Genomic DNA, 17,507 nt, shown 5'->3' on the forward strand with positions numbered 1-17,507 from the left:
AAAAATCCTTTCCCCTTTCTATCTATTCATGTCCATTGCTCTTTCCCTAACTTCTACCTGTGACAGCCCGATTTTTTTTTTTAATTTTTTATTTTTTTTTACTGTTTGCATAGTTTTGCCTTTTCTAGTATATCAAATAGTTGGAATCAACAGTATGTAGCCTTCTCAGATTGGTTTCTTTTTACTTTAAGTTTCCTCTGTGTCTTTTCATAGCTTCATAGCTTACTCCTTTTTTAGTGCTGAATAATATTTCATATGTATCAAAGCTTACTTTTTCATTTACCTAAAAGAAGGACATTTTGGTTGCTTCCAAGTTTGGCAGTTATGAATAAAGCTGCTGTAAACATGCATATACAGAGTTTTGTGTATATATTAGTTTAGGTAGCAGCTAGTTTAATGAGCATTTCTTTATCTTAGAAGCTTATAGACTTTACATGCAATATATCATTTAATTCATTTTTTAAAAGATTTTATTTATTTATTTGACAGACAGAGCTCACAAGTAGGCAGAGATGCAGGCAGAGAGAGAGGAGGAAGCAGGCTCCATGCTGAGCAGAAAGCCTGATGTGGGGCTCGATCACAGGACTCTGAGATCATAACCTGAGCCAAAGGCAGAGGATTTAACCCACTGAGCCACCCAGGGCCCCTCATTTAATTCTTATATCTGTAATAGATTATGTAAAGTTCACGGCCTATGGTAATGTATGTCCAACAACTGGTTGTTCTTATTTTTTCTCTATTTTAATTCCAAGCATGTAGTTTAATCAGAAGTTGAAGCTCTTAAGACGAGGGCTAGGGGTGGGTAGTCTGATCAGACCTAAAGGGCTTATAGGGAAGTTCAGAGTGGTTTGAAGGTGCAGTATATATGAAAGTGTAATTTATAGATAATCTGCGTAATAATTACTTAGGAAGCTTGTTAAAATGTATAATTTTGGGTTCATCCTCGGAAACTCAGACTTTATGATTCAGAATTCCTGGTCATGGGCCCAGAAGTCTATAATTTTATGAGCTTAATATGTAATTCTGATTGACAATGAAGTTGAGAATCATCTTTTTAAGTTTATTCTTCCTGATGAAAATATGATTCAAGTGATTTTTAAATAGTTATTTTTCTTTGCTACAATAAGTTTTTATATTGATGATGGAGGTAGTAAATTTTTTCATTTAAGTTTTTACACATGATGTATAATAAATACAATTTTTCTGTGTTATGAGGGTAGAAGGAATAGTGATTACTCATTTGACTCATATTTAGTAAACATAACTTATTTGAGGTATATTTTATTTTGTCATAGGTCATATTTTACTTTATTATTCAAATAATATAGTGTTTTAGAATAGGATAGCAAAGGAAGGTAGACTGAGAACACATACTATTATGAAGATCAGAGGACAGATGAAGAGAGTGGTTTTCTGGTTTTAACTAGAAGGAGAAAGTAACTACAAATAGGTTACATAACTAATATGGATAATTAAAACCGGATGGAAATTTTGTTAGTCATATTAGTGAAAAGAGTCATATCAGGAATACTCTGCTTCTGTGTTTTTTGACAGTTGTTCTCTATACCCAACATAGGATTCAACTCATTATCTCAAGAGCGAGAGTCGTGCACTCTACTGACTGACTGAGCCATTAGGTGCCCTGTTTTGTTTTGTTTTGTTTGTGTAATGTCTGCACTCCATCTCAGACCAGTTAAATCAGATCTATGTTACTGTGTTCTGAGCGTCATCATCATTATTACTATTTTGTTATTTTTGTCAAAAATTCTCATTCATTCTCATGTGTAAACAGCATTAAGAGCTACTATTTTAGTGATTCAAAGGAGAGTCAGTCAGTAAGCTAAGAAGCCCGGTTTCATGTCTTCCTTGATTTTATCTTCTATCATCTTAAGCATCTGTAGGGTGACGAAGCAGAACTGGTTAGAACTCTTTAACTGGAAGGCAGCTAACATCCTGAAGTTTTCTTTTTTTGGCCTGAGCTAAGAAGTGACTCCTTGAATCTCTCCTCATGCATCCTATTGCCTGTTGCTTTCATCAATTTTTTTGTAATTTCTTTCACCTCTCTCTAATTTGTCAGTGGCTTCCTGAAAGTAAAACTCAAGTTCAGTATAAAACTACTTTAATAAAACAACAGTGGCAGAGGCAAAAGAGTAAAGTTCCTTCCACTTCTTAAATTCTGTGATTTGTTATGTAAAGTAGACAACTATATTTGTTTTAGACTTTTTATTGGCCTTTTCTTTATTTTTCTGGGGATTAAAATGTGTTTTCTTTCTGTCATGATATTTGTTCAATATATTGCTTTTTTTTTTTTAAAGGGGACTTTATTTATTTATTTGACAGAGAGAGAGTGTGCATGCATAAGCAGTAGGGGTGGTGTGGGGGAGCAGAAGGAGAGGGAGAAGCAGGCTCCCTGCTCATGCTGAACAGGGAGCCCGATGAGGGGCTCTATCCCACCTGAGCTGAAGGCAGACACTTAACCAACTGAACTACCCAAGAGCCCCCAATATATTATTTCCTCAAGTTGTGTTTCCTCATCTTTCTCAACCATACTTCTTGCATCCATTTCCCATCTTGCACCCATTTTGGGGGAGAGACAGTAAATATTTTCTCATAGGCTGTCATGTTTTCAGAAAATAGTTTTCCTAAGCGATCAAGATCATGTTGGATTTTATTCTGTCTAGGCACTATATTTCAGTTAGAATCTGGACAGGGAAGTAATCTACACTAGATCTTTCTGTTGAGAAAATTTAATATAGTCAATGGATTATACAGGTGATAGAGCTGAAAGAGCAAAAGGGGAACATTGGAGTAACACAGAGATGATAATTGCAAAAAGCTACAACCATCAATACTGGGAACAAAAAAGGGCTTATGAGTAGAGTTGGGGCTCAAAACCTCTGGAGGGAGTACTGTCTGGCTTTTGCTGATACTTCTGAGAGTGCTGGAAAAATTGGTGGCTGTCACCAACTGCTGCTGCTGGAGTGGAGGGCCTATGCTGGGGCAGTGCTGACTGGAAAAAGCAAGTTTCTCCTAGTGCTCTTATTAGCAACAGCCAGCCAAGCTGGCTGGCCAAAGAGAAAAGTAGTTTCCAGAGTCTCTTTTCAGCATCACTATGTTGAGTATTAAAGGCTGGATTTGGAGCTAAAAGACAATAGCTGAATAATGAGCACATATAGCTTTCTCCTCTTCTGGTTACATGACGGCATGGTCCTTTGGTCTCTTGATCTCTTTCTGAGCTATGGAACTGCTGTATGTTCTTAGAGTCTAGGATTTGGAATGAAAGGGGTTGTTACTAAATTAACTTGTCTAGTTCATGTGATTCAGGGGTAGGAGATGGGACCACCTGCTCCAAGATAACTCTGTCATAGCCTTTCTTGGGATCTGAGATTTAATCATTAGATACTAATTCCTTTGTCTCTCAAGGGGTTTCTATTTTTCAAGATGCCTTATTTAAAATACAAAAATTGGGGCACCTGAGTGACTCAATAGGTTAAGCATCTGAGCCTGACTGGCTCAGTTGAGATCAAGCCCTGTGTTAGGCTCCCTGCTCAGTGGGAAGTCTGCTTGTCCTTCTGACCCTTCCCCTGTTCATACTCTCTCTCTCAAATAAATAAAGAAAATCTTAAATAAAATAAAGTACAAAGATTGTGGGAGGAATAATGATGCTTTTAAACCAAAGGTTAAAAACTGATTGCTTATTAGACAGTGGCCTGAAGTAAGAACCAGTCTTCGAACAGATTATACCTTTTTTCTCATTCTAATCTTCCTGCAGAGATTCTCAAATATTAATACCTATGTGAATTATTTGGGGATTGTTAAAATGCAGAATCTGATTCAGTCTATCCCTGGATAGGGACTGAGACTCTGCATTTCTGACAAGCTCCAAAGGGAGGCTTAAGTGACTGCCCCTAAATTAGACTTTTCATCTCCTTTTGCTGCTTTGAAAACCACTGTTCTGGCTTACATCCCCTACTAGACCTGGGTTTGAGTGGCTGAATGGTGAGTGATCATAAAGGAAAAGTTCTCTTGCAAGCTTAATTTTCTAGGAATATTTTGAGCAATCTTAATAGAGATTTATAGCTGTTTCTTTCCAGGTGGAAAGAAAAGGACATATGCCTCTGAATAGGTTGAATTTTTGTCCATAATTTTGTTTGACTGCATCGTCTGCTCTGGATGCAGAGACATGTCTATCACTTGTAGTTTTCCTGGGTTCTTTTCAGTAATTTCATACATGTTTAAGGGGAACTGACTAATGGGAGATAGGATAGGAGGACAATTAATAAATTCATGCATGAGATATCTTGCCTTCATTAGAGCCGTTATTATTGATTAAATAGAGCTCTCTCTGGATTTCAAAAATTGAATTTGGTTTGAATTTCATACTAATTGCCTTTCCCCACTTTTGACACATTCATATACTTGTCTTCAAAGTGTAGAGTCTTGTCTTGAGGGAAATTAGTGGTAGTCTATCTTTTATGTCTTTTATTTTTTAAAAGATTTTATTTACTTATTTGAGAGAGAGAGAAAGAGAGACAGAGTGTGTGTGTGTGCCCAGGGGTGTGGCAGAGAGAGAGGGAGAGAGACACTCCAGCAGATTCTGTGTTAAGTGTGGAGCTGGATCCCACATCCCTGAGATCAGGACCTGAGCCAAAACCAAGAGTCAGAAGCTCAACAAACAGTGCCACCAAGGTGCCCCAGAAAAATGGTGGTCTATCTTAATGGAACTTTGAAGGCAGCCCAAATTTATGAAGTTGTTAAATGCTCTTTACATTTGGATTTTACTTACCAATCCATACCTGGCCACATGAGTAAAACATTAATCTTTTATTCAGTTGCCATCCTTCCAGATTCTTTCTTTGCAGCCACCTCATCCTCATTCCTGGATCTTTCTTTTTTTCTTTACAGACTTCGATTCTCAAAGATTCTAAGTACTTTCTTTTTGTCTGATATGAATATTATCCTTAAATTTTTAATTCAGGCTATGATGATAATTCAGGCTATGAATAGAGAAATAATTGGCCCCTTTATCAGCTGAGGTGAAAGAGTTAAAATGAAAGTTAAGGACTTAGGGGATTCCTACAGAAAAGAAGGGTGAAAAAAACTCAGTTTTAGGATCCTGAACAAAGCCTTTTGATTGGCATATAGAGACCCTTGCATGTACATAAACGCCCATATTTGAATATTTATAGCAGATAATCTGTCAAAATTACTGTTATTTTAATTTGCCAAGCTTGGCTGATTGCTGCAGTTGGATGTTAGCTGAATTCTAGATGAGGAACTGTAAATATGATCTAGTGTGAAGCATGTTTTTTGTCCTTGAAGCTGTTTGAATATCCCCCCTCCCTTGTGTGTGTGTGTGTGTGTGTTTTGTTTTTAATAGTGAGCCTTTTTGTATAGCTGAACTTCCATGCTGTTAAGGAAAAAATAAAGTGGTGTGAGAACAGTAAATATTTAAAAAAATTTTTTAGTTGGAAAAAAATTTATTCACATTTAGTGATCAGGAATTGCTTAAATAGTTTTAACTATGTGTTCAATCTTCAAAGGAGCTCTCTCTAGAGATTTCAAACTAGGGACATGTATCATATTTGAATAGCCTGTGAGATGATATGTGAGATATGTTCACGTTAACAGCAAAGAAAATGCATAATTGTAGGTAATTAATGTTATCCCTTTTTTTTTCTCATTTTGCACAGTGATAATTTTAGTGACCCAGATTCAAGCAATAATATCTTCCTTTGGAAATACCATGTGGTTTTGTCCGTTTACATTCTAGTGGAAGGAAGGTAAGCCGTTTTTCACAGTTAATATTGAAATTACTAATAAATCAAATTTTCTCTTTAAAAGTTAGGAAATCCTTTTTTCTTTAGGTAGGTAGTGTGCCTTCACCCAGAAAGTACTATATTATTTATTGATGCTATATCACTTTTCCTCAAAAGATTCTACTGATACTACATTATTTCAGCTCTGGAGATAATCTGGGACTTCCTTAAAAATCATGTGAGTTTTTTGGGAGCAGGAGTACATTCTGAGCTCTGTCTGCTAGATTATCTTGTCGCAGCCATTTTCACCTGGATAGTTTATTTTTACATATATATAACCACTTGACATAATGAGAGAATCTTAATTTTTGTTTTTTGGTTTTTTCTTTTGATGTTTTCATTTATCTTTTGTGAACTGACATAATTGGCTCCATTTTTATTAGTTATTACTTTAGCTAGAAACTATGCTAATTACTAAGTCTTAGTTTTAGTTTGATTCTGAATTTGTTTTGGGATTTGCAGGAATGTGGGGGTCTCAATAATATATTTTATCTTAAGCAAATTAAGAATGGAACTTTCAGAGCATTCTTTTCTTTCACAAGCGTCCATCTTCATTCTCATTTGACCTCTTTTGGGGTCAGTTACTCTTTCTTCATATATTACTCTTTCTTCATATATATATATATATATATATATATATATATTAGTATATATGTATATATATATTTTTTTTTTAACTAGTTACTGTAGTCACTTTTCCCAATGTTTTTTGTGACCATCCTCAAATCATTTCCTATGCCTTTCACCCTAATTCCTCATTATCCTCAAAAGAAAAGTATTTATCCAGCTTTGGTGGCTCTCCTCTGGCTGAAGAGCAAGATTATTAATGATTCCTTAAGATGTTACCCTTGTTCCTAATTTTGTAATGGTTCACCATCTGTTCAATATATTAAGGGCTCAGAAATGTGTGTTTTACCTAATACATCACAGATGTGGAAACAATAATAATAAAGTTCTATTTATGTGAAGTGAAGATACTGCTAATATGTTCTCTTGGGTTTAGTTAGTCTGACATTCTTGCTATGTTTGGGCACTTATTTGCAACATGCTTTCAAATTTCTTAGAGTGAATTAGATATTTTCATCTTATTTAACCAGCATGCATTTGATTAAGTATGTTAAAACTCAGTTGAATAAAATTTAAGTCAATAATATAAAGAGTAATGAGCTGTTTTACAGTGCAATTTGGGAAAAAATTAGCTGTATTTCTTGTTATAAGAACAGCAGACAGCATCATACAGTGGACTACGATTTTCTAAGTAAATTAATTTTGATAAAGGTTAATTGCACAGCAATAGCAAATGCTAGGAATTGGCATCCAAATGTCAAATTTCACAGACAAATTTTAGTTTTTTACTGATTTTTTTTCCTCCAGAGGAAGAATATGAAAACTCAAGTTTGTTTAGAAGATATTATCATTCTATTTAGGAATTAAGAAATAGGCTTTATTTTTCTGCAAATTGAGCAGCAAAGATACTGGTGAATTACAGTTTTTACAGATTTTTTTTTTGAAAAGCCCCTATGGAAATCTAATATTTAGGCTTTATTTGGGACCTGCTTTTAGTTTGTAATCATAATTCAGGATCTAAATGATCCCTATAATTTTTTATTATATATGTGTTTTCATTGCTTCAGAAAGAAAGGATGGAGTGTATTATTTAATAATTTGCATTTTGGTATTACTTATAGGGTGAACTCTATGATCATTTGTATTTTAGGTAATTTATATGCCGTTGAGACAAATACAGATCTCTATTTTCTCTCTCTCCTTAATAGCATAAGAGTGTTATATATCACTTTATCAGTTAGCAAAATGTGAAGGTAAAAATTGAAAATGGAGACTTTTCAGTGGTTTTTGGCATGTCATGCAAGTTATCATTCTATTTTAACAGTCAGTAAGAATCCGAACAATTTGAAAACTTTCAACTTTCTTAGAGTTTTCATAGAGGTGAGGTCATAGGGCTAGCTGCTGTCCCCAAATTGGAGAGACAGACAGGCAAATACAGAGAATGACAACTTATTCTAGCAGAACATAGGAGCAAAGACCTCTAAGGTAACCAGTACTGGGTAGGGAAAAAACCTAAAATGTAATTAATGAATTGCCAGAGGCTCAGTGTGGTAAGTCTGAGGTAGAAACTCTAGGGGGGCCCAAGTATAAGAATCCCACATTTTTCAAGGTTTTACCTCCAGCTCTACCATGACTTCACAGAGAGAATTAGAGAAAAGTGCCCTGGTACTTCCTACATAGGAAGGGGAAGTCAATCATTTTGAAATATGCCAAGGCATTCTGTTTTTCTTGACAAGATTTGCCCTAAAGAAAAATTATTTTGTCAATGTCTAATCTTTTATGGTGTTATAAGAGTCTAACTGACCTGGAGGAGGGGGAATGCCCAACTTTAGGCTGTTTCAGCCTTCCGTGGAGGGGAAGAAAATTGTCCAATTCCAGCCATTTTGTTCCTCCTCTAGCCATCCTTTTTGTCCTAAGGGGTGTGTGTGTGTGTGTGTGTGTGTGTGTGGTGGGGATGGTGGTGCCGGAGGATTGGGAGCACAGACTCACTAAAAGACTGAGACCTAATCATAGAACACTTCTCTTACCCCACATTACTAATGCCTGTTTGCCACAGTTCCTTTTTTCCAGTGCATCATGTCTGGCTTCCAACAAAAAAATTACAAGGCATGCTAAAAAGCAAAAGTAGAGTTTACAAAGACAGAGCAAGCATCAGAATCAGACTTAAACACAGCAGGGATATTGGAGTGATCGGACTAGGAATTTAAAACAATTATGACAATATGCCAAAGGCTCTAATGAAGAAAATAGCCAGCATGCAAGAACAGATGGATAATATATGAAATTCTAAGAAAGAACAAAAATGCTAGAAATTAAAAAATACTGTGACAGAAATAAAGAATGCCTTTGATGGGCTTATTAGAAGACCGAACATAGCTGAGGAAAGAATCTCTCTGAGCTTGAGGATATGTCAGTAAACACGTCTAAAATTAAAAAACATCGAGGGGCACCTGGATGGCTCAGTTGGTTGAGTATCCAACTCTTGGTTTTGGCTCAGGTCATGATGTTGGGGTTGTGGGATCAGGCACTGTATCTGACTCTGTGTGCAGTGTGGAGTCTGCTTGAGGCCCTTTCTCCCTCAGCACCTTCCCACCACTCTCTCAAATAAATGGATAAATCTTAATAAAGAAAAAAAAAAGATTTAAAAAGCAAAGAGAAAAAAGCCTGAAAAAAAATTAAAAAAAAACAACAACTAAGAACTGTGGGACAATTTCAAAAGGTATAATATATGCATAATGGGAATACCAGAAAGAGAGGAAGGGGTAAAAGGAACAGAGGAAATATCTGAAGCAATATTGACAGTGTTTCACCAAATTAATGTCCGAGTCCAAACCACAGATTCAGGAAGTTTGGAGAACATCAGGCAGGGTAAGAGTCCCCAAAATTTTACCTAGGCATTTCATATTCAAACTTTGAAAAATCAGACAGGAGGTAATCTTGAAAGAAGCCAGAGGGAAAAAACACCTTATCTATAGAGAAGCAAAGGTAAGAATATCTGACTTCTCTTCACAAATCACACAAGCAAGAAAAGAGTGAAGTGGAATAAAGTGTTGGGAGAAAAATCCAACAATTTAGAATTCCGTATCCTGCTAAATTATGCTTTAAAGAAAAGGAGAAAAAAGACTATCTCAGATAACAAAGATGTAAAAAATTTGTTGCTAGTGGGTTTGTCTTATAAGACATATTAAAAGAAATTCTTCAGAGAAGGAAAACTGTATAGGCTAGAAACTTGGATCTACATTAAAAAAGGGGAGAATGTTAGAGAAAGACTAGGTGAAGGGAAATAACTTTAAAATAACTTTTGAATAACTTTAACTTTTATTTTTCTTATTCTTAATTGACCTTACAAATAACATAATTTGTTTAAAATAATATTATCAACAATGTATTCAATGAGTGGAGCTTAAATATAAGTGAAATGAATGACAACAATGATACAAGGGTTGGGAAAGAGGAATTAAGAATATTCTGTTAAAAGGTACTTGTACTTCACTACCCATAAAATGGACTTGGATTAGTTGTAAATTTATAATGTGAACTCCAGGGCAAAAATAAAAGAAAGTGAAAAAAGAAGTATAATTGATATGCTAAGAAGGGAGAGAAAACAGAATCTCATAAAAATCCCTAATTAAAGCCACAAAAGAGAAAGAGTAGAAGATATAAATAGGAACAAAAACAAGGGCAATGAACAGAAAACAGTAACAAAAAGAGAGGATATCAATCCAGGTATATCAGTAATTAGTTTACATGCCAGTAGTCTAAATATACTCACTTAAAAGAGACTGTCAGAGTGGAACAAAAGACAAGATTCAACTATATATTGTCAACAGAAACCCACTTTAAATGTGAAGACACATACAGAATAAAAATAAAAGAATAGAGAAGGATATACCATACTAACACTAATCAAAAGAAAGCCAGAATAGCTCTATTAACTTCAGACAGAGCAGACTTCAGAGCAAGGAAAATCTTCAAGTGGAAACCGGGGCATTATATAATGACAGTGGGGTTAATTCTTTAGAAAGACATAATCCTTAATATGTATGCATCAAAATGTGTGAGGCAAAAACTGAGAGAATTGCAAAAAGAAAGATGATTCCCCTATTGTTGCTGGGTGTCTCAACACTCTTGTCTTAAAAATGGACAGATCTAGCAGGCAGAAAATTAGTGAGAATATATTTGAACTCCGCAGCACCATCAGTCAACCAGATATGATTGACATTTGTAGATTACTTCATCCAACGATAGCAGAATACACATTCCTCTCAAGAATGAAAATGGTAGGGGTACTTGGGTGGCTCAGTAAGTTAAGTGCCCTCCCCTTTGTTTTGGCACAGGTCATGATCTCAGGGTCTTAAGATCAAGACTTACCTTGGGCTCCATGCTCAGTGGGGAGTTTGCTTGAGAGTCTCTCTGCCACTCCCCTTGTGCCCCCTCTCCCTGAGATCTTCCCCCTGTTCCTACACACACATTCTCTCTCTCAATAAATAAACAAAATCTTTAAAAAAGAAAAAAAGGAATGAAAATGGTATTATTCAGAAACTTCAGAGTTCATTTTAGACTTTAATTTGTTTCCTGTAGGATTGCATCATAAACGAGATCAGAGAAAAGATGAGGACTCATTTTAAAAAATACAACAAATTATCACCTGCCTCCCCTCTACTTCTTACATATTCTAGGGTAAGAATTTTAGAACTTCGATTTTATTGTTATACATTTTTCTGGCCCCAAGTTTGGCATAATGAATGAGTGTATGTGAGTTAATATACTTTTATAATGAAACCTACCTGGCATTCTCTCTCATTCATTAGCTACTAGGAGTATTTCATACAACTCTTTGGTTCCATGTAGCAAAATTTGAAAATTTGAAAATTATTCCGAAATATGAATCCTTCATGCCTTGGCCAGTATTTGATAATTATTGATTTTGCTCCTGAATAAAAGAGCTCTAGATGTCTGACTGCCTTATTATTATTATTATTGTTATTTTGAGTAGATTTTGAGTAATAACAGAAGGAGATGAGAAAAGACAGGTGAGAATTTGTAAAGGAAGGGAATATTCTAACTGGATTTTAGACAGTTTTATAGGTTAATAGAAGACAGATACTTTGAGTGATACATTGCTGAACTTTCTCAAGTAGAGAGGAAAATGACTTAGATTTGATTTTATATTTGAAATGGTGGTGTTTCTTTCCCATTCTGAGACCAGCCTTTTCTCCCTGCTCTTGCTCTCCCATTGAGTTATGCTAGTGAGGAACAGAATCATAGGTTTCAGTTAGTGGAATATAGGAGCATTGGGTAGAATGAGGAGTAGTATTTCACCTTCTTTGTCTAAATTTTAATTCTCATTTTCGTTGCTCAAAGTAGTGTTTCAAGAATTGGTACCTGGTACAAGAGGGTCTTATTCTTAGCAAAGCTATTCTAATGACAAAAGGCATTCTGTGTTTTCCTATTAGATATTTGGATTAATTATTGGGTTGACATCTATTTGCATGCTAAATGCTGTGTCATTGCTATCTTTTGTTTGCCTGGTAGACTCATGATAGTGACCTTACAGGGATTACCAACAGAATTCCTTTTCTATAAAAAACAAATAAAACTGAAAACAGGGGCGCCTGGGTGGCTCAGTTGGTTAAGCATCTGAGTCTTGATTTTGGTTCAGGTCGTGATCTCAGGGTTGTGAGATCAAGCCCCATGCGGGGCACTGTACTGGGTATGGAGCCTGCTTGAGATGTTCTCCCTTTGCCTCCATACCTTCACCCCCACCCTCCACTCAGATACTCTCTCTTAAAAAAAAAAGAAAAAAAGGAAAAAAAAAAAAGAAAGAAAAACCCTAAAAACAAAAAAATAAAACAACATGTCAAATGAACTTCCCTCCTTGGATCGCAGTTATGGTTTGCGGACAAAAATCTGTCAATGTATATTCCCAGGGTTTCTGTCCTGTCTTAGCTGCCTATTTTCTGAACAAACCTTGATCAAGTCAAATCACTTCTTACCTCATTTTCTTCATCTTCAAAATGGAGACTGTGTCTACCTTACAAAACAGTGGTAAGAACTAAATAACAAAACGTGTGCCAAGTGCCTGGGTCATGTCTGACACAGAACAAGTGTTACTTCTCTTCCTCCTTCCTTTTGACATCAGTAATATCTGGATTCCACCTCTTGAATTCAGTAGTTACTAATTGTGAGATCAAATTATTTTGTTTCTCAGCATCATTTACCTTTAACATGAGATCATTTTTTTTTTAAAGATTTTTTTTTAAGATTTTTTTTTTTAAAGATTTTTATTTATTTATTTGAGAGAGAGACAGAGAGAGAGAGCATGAGAGGCGAGAAGGTCAGAGGGAGAAGCAGACTCCCCATGGAGCTGGGATACTGATGCGGGACTCGATCCCGAAACTCCGGGACTGTGACCTGAGCTGAAGGCGGTTGCTTAACCAACTGAGCCACCCAGGCACCCCCCATTTTATAAAGTTGTGGTTGGAATTCACTTCCTAGTGTAGTCTAAGAAATTTTTGTTGAATCTGAATGTAAATGTTAAACTGCTAAAAACTTATATAAATATATGAATTTTGCTGGATGGATCTTTTGGACACAAGATCCACAATGTACTTTTAGGAATGTATACTAAGAAGAACATAATAAGGAAAAATACATTTCTAGGTCGTTGTTGTTTTTATGGGAGGACTCTACAATAGTTTACTTAATTTTTGCTTAATGTATTTCATTGGGAAAGTAGGGAAATTGTTGATCAAATGATTTATTGTCACTTGAAATAGCTACCTCTAGAAGGGTTATGCATAGGGCACTAAGGGAGTCAAACACTTGAATATACCTCTTTCTTTGCTTTTATTCTTTTTGTCTTAGGTAACTTCATTTTTAGTGAGACTTCTGCATACAATGATAGTTATGTGGGCAGATCTTGGAAAATTAATCAGTACTGAAAACTGCCTAGTTTGGTAACTGCCAAAGAAATAATTAATTAACCAATATTAAAGTTTAATTGGCAAATTGAGGTCAAGTCCCATTAATGAATCATGTTAAATGAGTTACACATTAAATCAATATTGTTGAATTTAACTATGTGTTAAATCAATGTTTTCTTTGACATCATAGAATAGAAAAGAAATTGATGTATGTGTGGTATATTGTATTGAATTAAGGAGTTTGTATTTTTAAGAATGTTCTATAGTTCCATGAATTTCAGTTGGATTTGTTTGAATGTGAATCATTTTTGTAATTAGCAAAAATATTATTGCCTTTTTGTCTTGTAGCAGTTGTGCCAGCTTTTGTACATGTGGGGATGAATGTAAATTCTAACTTATCTTCTTACACATTTCCCAAAGGTTAGGAAATAATTTAGCATACAGAATGTTAATCACTTTTAAGAATTCCCAGTTTATCATTTTATTTGACATACTATATTTCTTATTAGATTGCTTGTTATCTGCCTTGAATATGTTACAGAAAGTTGGTAATAGTCTTTGTATGCATAGTTTTTACCCGCAAGGAAAAAGATACAAGAAAATAGAATAAAAACTGAATTGCAAATCATTTAAGTGCAGACAAGTTTCTGCTGAGAAAGTGGAGATGAATTTATGTGTGACTGTTAAAACATATGGATATGTTGATTATCACTATGTTTAAGTATTTTTGTCATAAGGCAAAGGGCTTGCAAAGTAAGAATAATTACATACATTATTGGTATTGCTGAAATAAAAAATAACTTTGTTTCTTCAAGGTTTGGGTTTTCTTCCTTTTGGTATTTGTTTTTTAAAGAAACCAGATGTGTATAGAACTGAATGTTTATTTTTTAACTCCTTTTTTAAAAAATAATTTAATGTTAAGAGCTAATAGAATTCTGTGATTGTACATTTATAAAATATTTGGGCAAGTCATTCATAATGTAATATAATATTTTTGTCCTTTTTTATTGTGAAATATATATATAACATAAAATTTACCATTTAACCATTTTAAGTATGTCATTAGGTGTAGATACTTACACTGTAACTCAGTGTAAGTACGTTTACAATGTTGTGCTGCCATCACCTCTGTCTCCAGAACTTTTTTAGCATCACAAACTATTGTACTCATGGAACATTAACTATGCCTTCTTTCCAGCCCCTGTAACCCCTGTAACCATTGTTTTATTTTTGTCTTTATGGATTTGACTATTCTAGGCTTTTCTTATGAGTTTAATCATGTATTTGTTCTTATGGGACTGTCTTCTTTCTCTTAACATAGTGTCTTTTGGGCTCATCCGTGTTATATCATGTATCAGAATTTCATTCTTTTAAGAATGAATAATATTTTATCTTATGAATGTGCCAAATTTGTTTATCCATTCATCTGTCAGTGGACATTTGGGTTGTTGTGAATAATGCTGCTATGAACATTGGTATCTAAGTTATCTATTCAAGTGTGGTAATGTGTTTTTATATATATTTTAATATAGAAAAATTTTTGTGGTAATGAAATTCTATTTAAATGGACTAGATAAATATCTATATTTTCAGTGCCATCAGTGAATATTAAATACCTTTTGTGTATTCTAAATAGTGGAGATATAAAGAGTCATAAAATCATGATACACTCTTTTGAACTTATAATCAAATAACAATATATAGGGTGTATATTTTAATAATAATAATAGGGTGTGCTTATAAAAATACCCTGATTGATAGCATATGCTTTTTGGAGTTGAAAAGGTATTTACAATATAAACCTGCATCCTACTTCACTAAATTCTTGCATGTTGTCCTCACCAACTAAGAGGCAAAATACTTGACCTTAATCAACTTGGATATTCCATTCAAGCATATGTATTTAACATTCAAGCATAAATTCTAGAGAGATCATATACTAAAATGGAAGTTAGATCATGACATTCCTCTAAACAGTTTTCTCTAATGAAAACCATTCTTAGAATGACTTAACATTTCTTTTCCCAGACTTCCACCTTAACTCTTTATCACATCCCCTGTCCCCATACCCACTGTGAGCTGGGTAATTCTTTGTTGTGGATACATGGCTTATGTATGTAAACTGGCTTAAGTGTATATGAGTAAAAGGCAGAAGGTTGAATTCTATATGTTTCAAGGTTCTTCCCAGGTTTGTGATTCTAATTTAATCTCTGTGGTACCTGGATTTTCCAAATGAGAGAAAACAGAATAGGCATGTATAACCTCTAAATAAGGCTTCTCAACAGATATATGGTAAATTTACAAGCTGAAATTTGATCAGAATATAAACATTTTGTTATTTTTTGGTAATTCAGTGGTCTTTTTCTCTCTTTCTCAAAGTATTTTTCTGGAAAAGCAAAATCTTTTATGAATTCATCATAATTTTGTAGTTTAATTGGATTTTTAAGGTTTCTCTGTGTGTGCCAGCTAGACTTTTAGAGAGTGTTACTACTCTTTTTCCATGGAAATGTTAGACCAAAGGAAAACATACAGCTAGCTGTTAGATTCACATTTCCTATGGATGATGTTTTGAAGCTCAAAAGGAACTTTGAACATTTTAAACGCAGCTGAGCAGAGGTTCCAAAAGCTGATGCTATAGTACTGTTTTTTCCTCCATATTCATCTCCTTGACTCCCAGTAGTGAGCCTGAATTGTGAATGATAGACATTTAAAGGCTTATTACTCTGCAGAGTGAAAAAAAAGAAAGAAAGAAAGAAAGAAAGAAAGAGAAAGATAGAAAGAAAGAAAACTGAACTAATTCAAAGTCAACACTTAAAATACTGAAGGGGTGAATGAAGAAGCATAATCATCCATTCATTCAACACATATATGATAGTCTACTATGTATCAGACAATCACTAAACACAGGAAATAAAGCAATGACTAAAACAGAATCAGTCCCTACACTGTTGGAACTTAGACTGCCTAGAACAGTGAGTGGAACATAATAGGCACTTTAAAATATTTGAATAAAATTGTTCTGTTTTCTGGAGAAGATTTTGGAGTAAGCAGCATTGTAGTGAAGAAGTATGGAGTGTCCCGATCACTGTATTATAAATAGTTCGTTTCAAAGACAAAAAATGGAAATAAACCAAGTATCTATTAATAGTGAAAAAGGTTAAGTAAGTTTATTAGAAATACATAAAATGTAGTATACACTGGGGTCTTGTAATGACATGTGAAGATATATACTGGCTGACATGTAAGATGTTCTTTACCTAATGAATTAAAGTAGGCTATAGAATAGGATGTGTGCAATGAGTCCTTTAATGTAAGACTGTTTATCTTTAAGTAAAATGTCTTGAGAGATGGTGCAGAAATGGTTATCCATGAATTATTCTTTCAAAAGATAAATTTCCTGTGAACTTTTCTTTATCCTTTATGCATTTCTGTGATTGTTTCTTTTGTTTTACAGTGATCATGTACCATAATTTGAAAATAATTAAGCTAATTAATATGTTTTAGTATAAATTGATTTTTAAACTTAATACCTGTATCAGTAGACATTGTTACTGGTTGATGGTCCATTGTCCTGTAAATATAAAATGTATCAACATTAAGGAATTCCACATTTTCTTTCTGGAGAATGAAAGTTAGCCAGAAGGAAATACTTACCTTTAACATTTAATATTTATCTTTAATATTCACAGGGTATATTTTTAAAATGAACAGTAACATTTTTAAATGTGTGTAATAGTAAGAAACTATTTTATAGTAATTTTAGTTTTTATAGATACTTTGAGGAATGTCCGTATAATTGAAAGATGGAGAACTGAGACCATTCCTTAGCTTTTTTCTGTTTGAAAACTTAGTTTGGATATAGATATTAGTAGATGTTAGATTTAACTGTATTTTTTATCTGAAGATTTATTTTTGCTTTCTTCTTTGCTTAGTATGATTACTGATTTTTTCTTTCTTTCTTTCTTTTTTTAAGGTTTATTTATTTGAGATAAAGCGAACTAGAGAGCATGAGTGGGGGTTGAGGGAGAGGGAAAAGCAGTTTTCTCACTGAGCAGAGAGCCCAAAGCCAGGCTTGATCCCAGGACCCTGGCATCATGACCCGAGCCAAAGTCAGACGTTTAACCGACTAAGCCACCCAGGTCCCCCTGCTTTTCTTAATTAGGGGAGAGAATACATGTGTTTTGGGAGTTCTGGA

General features: G+C 34.4%; 1 protein-coding gene across 6 annotated transcripts in view; it reads left to right on the forward strand.

The window, feature by feature from the left end:
- FUT8 (fucosyltransferase 8) overlaps positions 1-17,507 on the forward strand; it is a 294,755-nt gene that overhangs the window by 94,368 nt on the left and 182,880 nt on the right. For 2 of the 6 annotated variants that reach the window (XM_004738950.3, XM_013057139.2), the window contains exon 1: positions 5,694-5,783. The exons of 2 other annotated variants lie outside the window; for them this stretch is intronic. The gene's annotated coding sequence lies outside the window, so the exon portion shown is untranslated. Of the gene's footprint in view, positions 1-5,693; positions 5,784-10,967; positions 11,067-17,507 lie in introns of those variants that run through there. 2 more of the 6 variants (XM_004738949.3, XM_013057147.2) reach the window with 2 other exon arrangements.

This window comes from Mustela putorius, unplaced genomic scaffold, assembly GCF_011764305.1.
Source record: "Mustela putorius furo isolate JIRA1106 unplaced genomic scaffold, ASM1176430v1.1 tig00000129_pilon_pilon_pilon, whole genome shotgun sequence".
Classification (NCBI taxonomy): Eukaryota; Metazoa; Chordata; class Mammalia; order Carnivora; family Mustelidae; genus Mustela; species Mustela putorius.